Consider the following 14,835-nt stretch of genomic DNA (forward strand, 5'->3'; position numbering starts at 1 on the left):
CAATTCCTCTGCTTTATGGTGGAGTGAGTTCACTTCAATGTTGAACTCTCTAAACCATGTATGAAAATAAATCTGAATTGCCATGCACATAAATAGGAAGGCACTCACTCAAATATAACGTTCTTCAACATGAAAATAACTTGATTCTGACTGAATCACTAGGCCCAGACATCTGAGTTTTACACCAGGTTGTCCATAAATCTCAGACAGGAATTAAAATATTGCCCCCTGGTTGAACAAATTCTCCAAATACAGAGATCTCAATATTGAAATTCTGATTCCGGGTTTGCTCATAATTAAAAGTGGGTAGTATGGTTAAGGAAAAGATCACATCATTTTGTTCTCTCATTTGGGGAGGCATCAAGGATACAGAAATTATGTACTGAAATGCAGATAGGATAAAAGAGACCCAGAATGTGGAGGTAATTACTAATCTCAACTTGACACTGGTAGCTAACCCATGTCACCACAGCTTCTTAGGGGGCTGAGATCCAAGGATGGTGATTCACAGCCAGCTCAGACAGGGAGGTCCATGAGATTCTCAAGTGAATCACTAATAAGCCATTTATACAGCTGTGGACTGGGACAGATATGTGAGGCTCAGGGACCACCTTGGGACCCCAGGACCATCCTTCCTCTCCCCCTTCCTAAATTTCCATCCTTGTCACACAGAGAAAGTACAAAGATCATCTCCGTGGCCGTTAAAGAAGGTGGAGGAGCTCATCAAGGAGAAGGGCATCCCATTCTCCAGCCTCCAATACATCCCATAGCCCAGTAAGGCCCAAGGCTTTCTCCTATGCCATGACAAAATTTAAAAAAACAATAGGCATGAAATGAAATAACTCGTCAAGGTCTTTGTTCAATACTTTCTTTGCATACAATTTAATTTTCCCCAAGGGTTAATTCGTGAATGGGCTTTGTAACATGGAACATCTCCCCCACTGTTCCTCCATTCACTTTTTCACAGACCCTTGTCTCCAGTAACCACCTGGCTTGGGTGAGTAGACATGTACCTGTGCCTTCACCCACGGCTGCTCTAATTCTATCTAGTTACTCCTGGGAGATTAAGTCCCTCATGTAGAAGAATATCTCTTGAGGGAGGCCATGGTGGTGTAGAGCATGAAAGTTGTGAAAACATGTCTGCAGGGTGAACAGCTCTGTGTGGAGGTTTTGTTTTAGGTGAAGGTGTGTTGACCATACTCAATTCCTCCAGAAAGACCTAGAGCATTGGGTAAGTAGAAGAAAACCTGGGGGATCATTTGGTGATGTCTGGAAACTGTTACTTAGAAAAATTAGTAAAGAAGACTATGTGTATTGATATTTTAAGTTTCTGTTATGGATATCTACACGACCAACACTTGTTATATGATTTATAATCTGATTGGCAAATGTTAAAACAATATCATAGAGAATAAAGATTTCTCACTCCATATGAATAAAAGATTATTTTTCTTTGTCAATCATGGGGCTTGAAGTCAGGTCCTGGGCACTGTCCTTGAGCTCTCCAGCTCAAGGCTAGTGCTCTACCACTTGAACCACCATGCCACTTCAGGTTTACTGTATATGTTCAACCAAGGACTTGAACTCACGGCTTCATACATGCTAGGTGAGCACTATACAACTAGGCCACACTCCCAGCCTTGTGTGTAAATGCCTAGAGACCTTTGTTATCATATCTTGGTACATTATATGACACCATTGTTTACCACAGCCAAGATATAGAGTCAGCCCAGAGGACCCTCAGTGGAAAAATGGTTTAAGAAGATGTGGTATAGATGCCCAATGTGATTCTACACATCCAGTGGAAAGAAGGACATTGTACCATTTGTCACTAAATATGATTTGGGAGAAATAATATCAAGACCCCGAGAAACACACATTGCACAAATTATACCCATCTGAATGTGGTATGTAGAATGTGTGTTTAAATCTCTAAGTAAAGACACCGAATGGTATAAAAAAAAACAAAAATAAGCAAGGAAACAAAAAACAAAATATATTGGGACATGATAAACTATACAGGCCCCTAAAGATAATTTTTTACAATATCATAGCTAGACCAAACATGTAGATTCCTAGGCCTATGGGTATGAAAGATCAGGAAGCCATATTGTTTTGTTGTAGAATTTCTTCTAGAATATCCTTTTGGGATCTATTCTATTGTGGGATGGCAGTACATGGCCCAAGGAATACAGACTCTTTTAAGGCAGAAATACATGCCCAGAAAATAAGTTTATTTCAATCATTCTGAAGACTATTATGATCAGAAGAAAGCATTCAGCAGAGACGAAGATATAAAGAAGGGAAGTGATAAAGGAGACTCTGTGAGTTTACATGAAGGAATAAACACAGAGTTGAGAAATGAGACCACATTGTTTTGATGATCCTGATACCGCAGTAGAGAATGGTGTCCCTTGTCCTCCCAAAGTCCCCAGCGCCTGTGAGATTGTCAAAGAAGACAAAGGAGACATCTGAGATCTTACACGAACTCTACCACACTGATGACATTGTACATATAACTGGAAAATCTCATGCAAGTGTTGATTGGGATCCCACCTAACCCAGGAACAGAGGAAAGGAAACCAAGGGTTGGAAACAGGTTGTGTCAGGCTTAGCAACAATTTAAATATCTATATATTCATCTATCTATCTACCTACCTCCCTATCACCATGTACATCTTCTATTCTTAGCCATGTCCTAATTTACTAATAGTAGCAAACTACTATTTTTTGAGACCAAAACAAAACTGTTGGATGCAGCAACTTCCATTATTCCATGGCAGCTCCTGCATTATCACAGTAAAAACTACTTTATGAAATATCATTAAAGTAAATACCATTACCCCAAGACCTGTGTCATCTTTTTAGGGATTTATATTAAAACTCTCTGTGACACCAACTGAAATGTCTGCCACTCTTCAGATGGGAATATTTGTGTCTGGACGAATACTCAGGCCCTGGGCAGAGAAGAACTCATGAAGACATCAGGGGCTTTACATATGTCCAGCTCTACTCACCCAGAAATATTCCTAGGCTGGGCAATCATCTGTAAAGAGAGAAAGAAGGAGGCAACCAAGGTGAGAAGACACATTTCAGGGGTCTCAGCCATCTCCTCAGTTCCTAAGGTCAGACAGTCCCCTGAGCATCAAACCCCCATAGAGGGTAAGGACTATTATCCATGGCCTTCCCAGTAAGCAGTGGGTAGAAAGGAGGATGGTGACTCACCTTCTTCCGAAACATACAGAGCATTACATATTGGTATGTAGTTCACTTCCAGAATTCTGTGCAGCTCTTTCTTTTGCTCTTCACTGGGAATGCTGCCTGGTTTTCCTACAAGGAGACAGTGGCCCTGTGAGAATATTGTTGATTTCATTTCCAAAGCATATACTACAAAGCACTCTGCTATTTCTGTTTTTCATTTTATTTTATTTTATTTTTTCCCTCTCCTAGGGCTTGACTCAGGGCCTAGGTGCTGTCTTTGACCACATTATATGCAAGGCTCTCCACCATTGTGAGCCACAACTCCACTTTCAATGTCCTGGTGGTTTATTGGATATCAGCGTCTCACAGACTTTCCTGACCTTCTTGCTTTCAAATTTGATCTTTACATATCATCTCCCTGAGAGGCTGAGGTGACAGGTGTGAGCCCCAGGCTCACTCTCAATATCCTCCTCTGTCATCCCAGGAAGATCGATGCTGCCCACCATAAACAAACATAAGCAAATGAACACAATTCCCACAGCTGTGTGATACACGAGGAGGTGCTATAAACCTTGCTTATCTCTAAAGACAGGAATGCCTGAACTTACCTAGCACCAAAATCATATAGCTGTTATCTCCATTTTCTCCAAAATTCTTAATATTGAACACCAGGAAATCACCAGTATTTCTGATGATATGGAAAAAATTAATTCCTTTGTCTGCCAATGCAAAAGAAACATTTCAAGATTCAATTTAATTGACTGCCGGCTCTGTTTGATGGCAGGCTATTATTTTCAGTGGGTGATAGAGATGTTTCAATCCTAACTACGGAGTGTGGATTTAACCCTGTCTCCTCTTGAATCCCTATAGCTCAACAAATGGAATGTTCTTTGTACACACTGGACAGTCTAGGGGAGAATGTTACTGATAACACTGTAATATTCGCTAATTTTTTAAAAAATTCAAATTTTTGGCCAGGAGCAAGGCCTAGTGGAAGAGTGTTTCCCTGGCATACATGAAGCCTTGGTTCCATTCCTCAGAACCACATACACAGAAAAAGCTGGAAGTTGTGCTTTGGTAGAGATCTTGGCAAGGAACACAAAGAGGAGAAGAGACAGTGCCCAGGCCCTGATTTCAAGCCCAAGAGATGACCAAATAAAAAAATAAGCAAATAAAATAAAGCTTAGGGACAGTGACTAGGCTCTGAGTTCAATCCTAAGGACTGGAAAAATAAAAAAAGATGCAAAAACCCAACAAATTAAAGAATGTTTGGACCAATGGGACTGCACTAAACTACGAAGCTTCTGTGTGGAAAAGAACATAGCTAGGCAAGTTAAATAGAAAGCACACAGAATGGGAGAAGATCTTCAGTATCCATACAACAGACAAGGGCCTCATATCTAAAGTATATCTACAGCTCAACAAATTCAATCTCTCCAAAACAAATCTTCAAGAAACAAACATCCCATTAAAAGAGTTGAAAGAGAGACTTCTCTCAAGAAGAAATAAGAATGTACTATATTCACATGAAGAAATGTTTCCCATCTCTGGCCATAAAACAAATGCAAATCAAAACAACCTTGAGATGCCATTTCACCCCAGTTAGGATGCCCATGATCAAGAAACAACAGATAATGATGGGGATGTGGCCAGGAGGGATCACTACTATCCTGTTGGTAGAAGTGTGAACTCCTCAACCACTATGGAAAGCAGTATGGCTGTTCCTGAAAAGACTAAACACAGAGCCCCCCTATGACCCAGCAATTCCATTCCTGGGCATTTACCCAAACATCCAGAAATAAGGACACACTAAAGCCATTAGCACATCAATGTTCATTGTAGCATTATTTTCCATAGCAAAGATATTGAACCAACTCTGATGCCCCTCAGTAGATGATTGGATCAAGAAAATGTGGTACTAATACACAATGGAATGCTATGCTGCCATCAGAAAGAATGACATTGCCCCATTTGTTAGACTGTGGGAAGACTTGGAATAAATCATATTAAGGAAGTGAGCCAGACCCAAAGGAACATAGGTTCAATGGTTTACCTCATTTGTAATAAAGAATACACATCTAAGACTCTCCCCGCAGAGGATTACAATAGCTCAAAATCTAGGTACATAAGGTCATATAGGATGAGACCGAATGAAAGGAACTCTAGGATATGGAAACAAGTGCTTTATCATCCGTGATTGCTGTTCTTAATGTACTAAGATATTCTTCTTCTTTCTTGTTGCCCTGTGGTTAATCTCTTATTGTTACTGCATCTGACTTTTTTACCTGGTATAATGTACACACATTTATTTGTTCTTTTGAATTGAAAGGAAAGGGAGGAAAACAAATTGATTGGAAAGGGATGGGTGGAAGGAAATGGGGACAGATGATGAGAAGGGGTATGAATGTGTGAGAAGTAATCCACCTACTATCTGGCGAATGGAATGTAACCCATCTATACATTACCCCAATAATAAAATTTTTTTGAAAAATTCAGAATTTTCACAATCAAATGGTTTACCTTTCCTTAACAAACATGTAAATTTTACATACAAATTCATGCATATGTAATCATATACAAGTGTATGTAGGTACACACAGAGGTATGCATGGAAAGACACACAGGTAAAATATATGTATGTGTATTTGCACATGTGTGTATGAATATGATGCATATGCTCATGTCTATGATGCACATATATGCATATATACAGATGTTTATACATGTATGCCTATAGGCCTACATACATATGCATATTAATGCACACAAATAGACACATATACATGCATATTCATAGACATATCTTTAAATATACATGGAATATAAACATATAGGTTTATAGGTATGTATATATTACATGTACCTAAAATAAGGGTACATTCCAAAATAAGGATAATCCAGTCTACTACCTCATTTTTCTTCCTATTGAGGAAATTAATTGTTATCTAGTCAGCATAACTAACCCTTAATTATGTTACATTACTGGTAGAATATTGGTGCTCTCTCTATTACCGATTTTATGATTATTTGGCATATGTGTCTTAGGGCATACTAATAATATTATTCATTCTTTTGTATCTCTGAAGTGGGAATGACCTAGTGGCTGCCAGAAAAACACCTGCCCTGAAGGAATTCCTGGACTTTTCATTCCATTTTAACTCCATCATTTCTGTCACCCATTTCAAATCAACCATGTCAATCACTGTTAAAAATTATGTATCTGTTTTCCAAGGTGCTCAGTGTTGGGACTCTGGTAAAGTGGAAAGATCTAGAGAATTGTCCCTTCATAGCCTGGAATGAAACATGACAGATTTGATAACAAAATCAAACTCTCCCTATGTATCTGAAGGTTTCAGCTTCGTTTCTGAGTTGCCCGAGATCCTCAACACAAATTATTTCAAAATGACAACCCTTCAATCTGTGTCTTTCAGCAATGTGTGAGGAAGAAATAGGTGGTCTGGATTCTGCTATGAACCTTCCCACATCTGCTGGCTACTCACAATCTGCAAGGTAGAGTGATTTTCTAATTCTTTTTGCTACCATTATGTATTCCAGGCACTCCTCCTCCGGTCTAAAAGAGAAAAACACAAGAAAACACAGTCTGTGGACTAATTGTGTGTTCTTACCAAACTTACAAATCCTTTATCCCATATGTCACAACTCCAAATGTTACAATGCAGTGAGAAGATTTCCCCTCTTTGATGCTCTACCACGTGAACCACAGCTTTGTTTCCAGTTTTCTGGTGGTTTGTTAGAGATAAGGAATACAGAGACTTTCCTGCCCAGGCTGGCTTTGAACCATGACCATCTCTGCCTCCTGTATAGCTAAGATGACAGGCATGAGCCACTGGTGCTCTATACCTTTGCTGCTTTGCTTGTAGTATATGAAGTTTCTGTCCTGGGCAATTATGTGGGATTAGTTTTTGTGTGGTGAGGGGAGTCATTCCTTCTTGACTGGTTGCTGTGTGTCAAAATGTGTCTGTCAGATGTGAGTGGCTCATACCAGTCATTCTAGATACTCACGAAGTTGAGGTCTGATGATAGTTGGTTCAAAGCCAGCCCAGGACAGGAAAGTCCCCAATATTCTGATCTGCAATGAACCACAATGGCTCAAACTGACAGAACATTATCCTTGAAGGTAAAAGCTCAGGTACAGCACCCAGGCAGTGAGTTGAAGCCTCATCACCAATCACAACAGCAAAATAGTCTGTCAGGGGTCAGGAGCATGGCCTAGGGTAGAGTGCTTGCCTAGCATGCAAGAAGCTCTGGGTTTGATTCCTCAGTATCACATACACAGAAAATGCAGATGTGGTGCTGTGATTCAAGTGTTAGAGCACCAACCCTGAGCACAGAGACGCAGGGACAGCGCCCAGCCAAAGTGTCATTGACTTTTCTTTCTGGGCTGACTTTGAACTGCCATCCTCAGTCTTCCTAAGTGATTGTGTTTACAGGCAGGAGCCACCAGTCTGGGTTAGCATATCTATGAGGAATGACTGGGATTCACTGCTGGCTGCTAAGTTACTGGAGCCTTTTTACCAACCATGTGTGATTTTTCACCTAGGTGTTCAGTGAATTGTGCAGACATCAGTTCAAAGCCCGTACCCACTGATGAACCCCAGGACTTACATCCTGAAGTTTTACCACCTCTGTGCACTATGAAAATGAAAATTTAGAAGACGCAGATGTGTGTAAGCAGTGTTACTCACTTAAGGTAGAACCTGAGGCTTAACTCATCACACAATCCCTCGCAGCTCACATTACGGAAAAAGGCTCTCAGTATTCCACCTTCTTCGATTAACTGGAGGTTATTGGATGCCAAGGCAGAGGTTAGCCAAGCCCCTGACTGCAAGAGAAAGATGCAATTGGGCAGGTGAGAGGATGATGCCTCAGCCTCCCCTAGCCCCAACCTGTGTGGCTGCCTTGACCCTGTGTCACTTGGGAATCCACATCTCCTGTCTCTGCACGATCAACGCCTGATCCTCACAATGAGGACCAAGACCAAGCTGATCACAGGTGGCTCCTGCCTGCCATCCTAGGTATTCAAGAGGCTGAAATCTGACTGTTGGGGTTCAAAGCCAGCCCCTTGCAAGCCCCTGTGAGACTACTATTTCCAGAAAAAAGCTAGGAGAGGAGCTCTGACTAAAATTTGAAGAGCACTTGCCTCAATGGATGGATAGATAGATGAAGATAGATAGATAGATAGATAGATAGATAGATAGATAGATAGATTGTTAGATAGATTGTTAGACAGGTACTACATACAACATTCAAAATATGAACATATGTAGGTACATACATACACACACACACACACACACACACACACACACACACACACACACACACACACAATGCAGGCAGACCTACAGCCTGGCAGGCAGACATGTAGACCAGCAAGCAGGCAGGTAGGTAGACAGACAGATTGATAAGTATGTAGATAGATAGATAGATAGATAGATAGATAGATAGATAGATAGATAAATATATAGATAGATTTGTATGTAAATAAATAGTAGGTAGGTATTTAGATAGATAGTAGATAGGTAGGTAGATAGATGGACAGTCCTTAGGTAAGTAGATACATGCATAGAGAGATACAGTGATAGTTACAGTTACATAGCTAGAGAGATAGAGAGATAATTGTATGTACATAGGCACAGAAATAGATAGACAGACAGATAGACAGACAGACAGTAGGTGGTTACGGCCTGGAGTGTGTCCTCAGGATAGAATGCTTTCCTAGCATGCACGAAGACATGAGTTTGATTCCTCAATATCAGATTCACAGAAAAATCTGGAAGTGGTGATGTGGTCCAATGATAGAGTGCTAGCCTTGAATAAAGGCTAGTTCAAGCTCCAAGACTGGCTACAAAAAAGTAATCAAATTGATATCAGGTGTCAGACAAGTACATACATACACACACACACACACACACACACACACACACACACACACACACACACACACGAAATGAATACTGAAGCTAACCACCAACTTTCAAAAACAATCAAAAAGTTGGGCCGGGAGTTTGGCCTAGTGGTAGAGTGCTTGCCTAGAATGCACAAAGACCCAGGTTCAATTCCTCGGTACCACATACTTAGGAAAAAGCCAGAAGTGGTGTTGAAGCTCAAGTGGTAGAGCTCTAGCCTTGAGAAAGTCCAAGAACAGTGCTCAGACCTTGAGCTCAAACCCACGACTGGCAAAAAAAAAAAAAAAAAAAAACAATAAGAAAGCAATCTCTACTTCATCAGAGACCCTGCCAATCCCACATCCTCCTCCCCCTCCTGATCTGTCCTCTTCGAATATTTATTGTCCCATGTCCATAGAATGGTTGAGTGTAGAACAACCATTTTAGGAAGGGAATTGTAGGTTCAGAACCTCTGACATATGCATAGAAACTAAAGATGGAGTGACAGGCAGAAAGATACATTTAGAGATAATTGTACCCATGGTACCTGTTCAGGTTGGAAATCTTCATACTGGGTATAAGCCAGGCCACAGAAAAGTGCGATCAAGAGAGCCTTCATCCTGCTCCAGGCACTAGTCCTCCTTCAGAACCTCAGAGCAGCTGTGATGGGAGAATCTTTCTCCATTCCTCTTTTCAAGCCATGGCTCTGTGGGCCTTGCTCAGGAGCTAACCAGTGGCTTCCCAGTACCCTGCTTTGTTTGACTTTCCTCCCAATTTTCCTGCCTGGCTTTTGTGTGCCATGTAAACTTCGACTTCATTAGTTAGATGAGAATTGGGAGAAAGTTTAGTGGCGTGAATGATTGTCCTTTGTTATTTATCCACACTGGGGAGAGGCAAAAAGCTCCATGGTGGTTGCTATTTCTATATAACGCTTAATGCCTTTGGTGTCTTTAGTAAGAAATACAAACTTAAAAATTCATAAAAGAAAGGAGTAAGTATAAGCCACCACCATTCTGTGCTGTACAGAGAAGTCAGTGTACATTTTGCAAGTAACAGACATGAACACAAATACTATTAGAAACAACAAAAACAAAAAAATATTAAGGCCTACTACCAAGTCCGCATTTTTGCCTCTTTATTAATTTTTTTATTTTTGCCAGTCCTGGCATTTGAAATCAGAGTCTGCACATTGTCCTTGAGCTTCCTTAAGACTAGTGCTCTCCCACTTGAACCACAGCACCACTACCAACATTTTTATGTGTATGGGGTATCCAGGAACCAGGACTAAATAAATGCTACTACTACATCACTGAGCCACGCTCCAGGCACTTTGTCTCACTTTTTTTTTGCAGGATGTTTTTAGCTTTACCTTTATTTGTAGATTTAAGATATTTTTCTCTTTTTCTGGGCAGTTTGGGGCTTGAACTCTGGGCCTGGCCATTGTACCAGAGCTCTTCAGCTCAAGGATACTGCCCTATCCCTGGAGCCACAGCAACATTTCTGGTTTTCTAATGGTTAACTGGAGATGAGTCTCACGGTCTTTAGTGCTCGGGATGGCTTTAAACAATGATTGTAAGATCTCAGCCTCCTGAGTAGCTAGGATTGCAGGCATGAGCAACCGTGCACAGCCAGGTTTATGATCTTTTTAAAATTAATTTTCTGCCAGTCCTGGGGCTTGAACTCAGGGCCTGGGCACTGTACTTAAGTTTTCTCAAAACTGGCACTCTACCACTTGAGCCACAGCACCACTTCTGGCTTTTTCTGTCTATGTGGTACTGTGGAATCAAACCCAGAGTCACTACTTGCTAGGCAAGCATTCTATCACTAGGCCATGCTCCTGGCCCTAGATTCACGATTCTTAAGATTATTCAGTTCCAGGTACCCTTATGTTTTAATGTTTATTCATTTATTTTGGGGGTGGAGGTAAACTATCCTTTTTCTCTAGCAGATTTAGTTATATAGTCTTAAATGAAATGTGTTCAAAATCATTGTCATTTTGTGTATGAGATGAAGTAAGGTTTATCCAGGTTGAAAGCCCATAGACCATAATCATCAGGCAAAAGCAGAACTTCTCCCATGAAAGTACTAACCAGGCTCGATCCTGCTTAGCTTCCGAGAACAGACGAGATCGGGTGCGTTCAGGGTGGTATGGCCATAGACAAAAGCAGGACTTTTGTCAGTGTGCATTCCATGGAGAATTCACTCAAAGTTTCCTGAGGGCCTAGATGATCCATTATGATTCCAGATTTCCTGCCCAAACCCTGCCACACTTCTTTAGGCAAAAATCTCAAGAAAAAAGGTCATTCAGGGCCTCTATAATCCGCTTTTCTGAATCATCCTTCCAGAAAAGAAAATATTTTATGACCCTAAAAGCACACAAACACCCCCATTCACTGCTCCATTTTTCTAAGTTATTGATTGTTTTATTTGTTCTTTATTATTATTTGTCCCTTAAGTTTGCATTTCTCCAGGATATCCAGAACAGTAATAGTACCTATCTGATTTTCAGAACTATATAGGATGGGAAGATCTGGCCAGATTCTCTCAACTGAGAAAATTATCTTGAACAAATAAAAACAGATTGCTGAGAGATTGGACTAATGGTTGAGTGCTTGCCTAGCATTCACAACAAGCCAGGTTTGATTCCCCAGTTATACATACATAGAAATAGCCTGAAGTGGTGCTTAGGTTCAAGTGTTACAAATAGGTCTAATCTTGAGAAAGCCCAAGGACAAGGGTCAGGAGTTGGCCTAGTGACAAAGTGCTTGCCTAGCTTGCACAAGGCCCTTGACTCGATTCCTTGACACCACATACATAGAAAATGCTAGAGGTAGCTATGGCTCAAGTGGCATACATGTAGCCATGAACAAAAAGTGTCCAAGAACAGTGACCAGGCCAAGTTCAAGCCCCATGACTGGCAAGAGGAGAGAGAGAGAGAGAGAGAGAGAGAGAGAGAGAGAGAGAGAGAGAGAGAGAGAGAGAGAGACAGAGACAGAGACAGAGACAGACAGAGAGAGACAGAGACAGAGACAGAGACAGAGACAGAGAGAGGAGAGAAAGAGAGAATGATCACGCCAGGACAGTGCTCAGGTCCTGAATTCGAGCCCCAGGACTGGCAATAAACAAAAACAGAAACAAAAAGCAGAAGCAGACAACTTTATTCCCTTGTTGTTTATTTGTTTATGTTGTTTGTTACTTATTTACTATGATTATTTATTTATTTTAATTTCTAGTCTCTATTGAGGAATGTATTATTAAAAAGCCTTTTTCTTCCCTCCTACTAGTAGATAGAAACTAACAGTAGTGAACTTATTAATTCTAAGTCAACACAGATCAAACAACCAAGATGTCCATCCAGGGACATGTCATCAAATGCATCCATTTGCTTGCTGGACTTTTTGAGCGCCTGGCTCCCGATCGCATCCTGCAATGGCATCCTGAGAATGCTTCTTCACTCCTAGGAGAAAGCCACACGTTTCTCTCCTCTCCTTCCCCTTACCTGTGAGTATCTTGAAATGGTTTCCTTGGGTTTGGAGAATTTCATTACATCCACTTTGGCCTGTGAATAAAACCCTCACCTGGAAAGCTTCAGAGTGAAAAAATCTTTTTCTGAGTAGTTTGTTGGAGACAAGACTTTCTTCAAATTTTCCTGGTTCCAGCTGGCTTTGGACCACAATGTGGGATCTCAGCCTTCAGATTAGGTTGCAGGCAGGCATGAGCCACCAGGCACCTGGATTAATCATGATAATGAAATTAGGGGATCAAATGGGTCTCAAGGCCACTTGTCAGTGCAAAGTTGACCAGTGTCTCCTCTTTTATTGTTCTTATTAAAATATTGTGTAGGGGGCCAGGAGTTTGACCTAGTAGTAGAGTGCTAGCCTAGCATCAGTGAAGCTCTAGGTTCGATTCCTCAGTACCACACACATACAAAAAGCCAGACATGGGGTTGTGACTCAAGTGGTAGAGAAAGCTCATGGACAGTGCCCAGGACCTGAGTTCAAGTCCCAGAACTGGGAACAATATAAAAATTAAAAATAAAATATTGTGTTGTCTACTCATACCAACAGGATTCCTTATCCTCATAACCCACCCTCGTCTCTTCCCTGTGGTCATGTTCATTTCTCTGATTCTCTCCTGCCCTACCTTTCCATTCCATACTCTAAGACTGAGTTATCTTGTTAAATTTTCAATGCAAGAAGCAGATGCTGGTAGCTCAGAGACCAGACATGGAATATTCCAGTTTGGGCAGGGATTACATGAAGCTATGAGTGTTGGGTTGGGGGTTCCAGAACCATACTCTGTCTCACCTGTGTCTTCCTAGCTCAGCGAGAGATCCGGGTCACCTACAACAACACATCTGACAATGAGGAGACGATCAGTAAAGGCAGAGCTGCCAGGACTTTTGTGTTTCCTGAGATGCACTAGGCCCGCAGATGCACTGTCACACAGCCTCAGCAGCAAGTTCTGTGTCATACAAAGAACTTTTCCTGCACACATTTGAATGTTGTGAAGTACACAGATGTGAACTTTGCAGAATCTGTGTCGAATTCTGAAGGATTTGAGGCCCTGCAGTTCATCTCTGTGTATAAGGTTTCAACAGCCATCTCCAGAATTACTATGGGAAAATGGCTGTCTCCTGCCATTTTGTTTTTTACCTGGAGTTTGCCTCCTTCCTTTTCTTGTTTTACTAAACTAGTCTCGCAGTGATTGATAATTCACAGATGTATTTCATTGACTTCATTGCATTCTGTAGGTGATATGCTTCACTTAATATATTCAATCAATTTCTTTACTTGCATTTATTCTTACTATTTATTAATACTGATTAATTCACTATGCCATTATTGAGGGTAGAACACAGGGCTTGCACACTGTTCTTGAGCTTTCTCAAGGCTAGCACTCTGCCCCTTGAGCCACAGCATCACTCACTTCTGGCTTTTTTCTATGCAATGGCTCTGAGGAATGGAATTCAGGGCTTCATGCATGCTAGATTAGCAGTCTACCACTAGGCCATATTCCCAGGTCCTTTAGTATTCTTTAGAATGTTGCTCTAGTGTTCATGAATTCCTCTAGGTTTGAAGAAAATTTTTAAAAAAGGAACAGTATAAGCACTTGATGAAGCCACTTTTATGAAAAGCCATTTGAAGCTACTTGAGTGGAGCCAATGTAGACCCATGTGAGTGTGCACACGGTGTGAGTGTGCGTGTGTTCATATTACAATTTTATCCCAAAATCACAGTCAAGCATCTGGGAGCAGGGTCTAGTGGTAGAGTGCACATATTGTATTATGTGATATATATATATGTCTTAGAAGCCGTCAAACCCCTCAATACCCTGCATCTATGCCTTTTGGGTAGCTAAACAGTGCAGACTATCCCATATTTTTCCTGTTTTATGTACAATCTCCAGAATAGGATGTCATATTTATCTGCTGTCCTATCTGTTTGTTTCCAGCATCGGATTTTTGTACTCTCCATTCAATTCAGTAACAGTATGCAGAAGAACCGGTGATGGGATGGCTGTGTCACAGGGAACCTGAATGTCCCCAGCTCACCTTAGCTTTGCTGTCCATGTGCTTAGTGGAGTGAAATTCCTGCTGGGTCACATCAGCTCAGCTGGATATTTGGGAAAGAAGATTCATCATCGCATTCAGATGCACACCCATGGATGCCTGGTGAATTTTGCACACACAACAGGTGCATAAAGAAGCAGCACGTATTGTGGT

The sequence above is a fragment of the Megascapheus bottae genome, chromosome 3 (assembly GCF_031878675.1).
Source record: "Megascapheus bottae isolate mThoBot1 chromosome 3, mThoBot2.hap1, whole genome shotgun sequence".
Taxonomy (NCBI): Eukaryota; Metazoa; Chordata; class Mammalia; order Rodentia; family Geomyidae; genus Megascapheus; species Megascapheus bottae.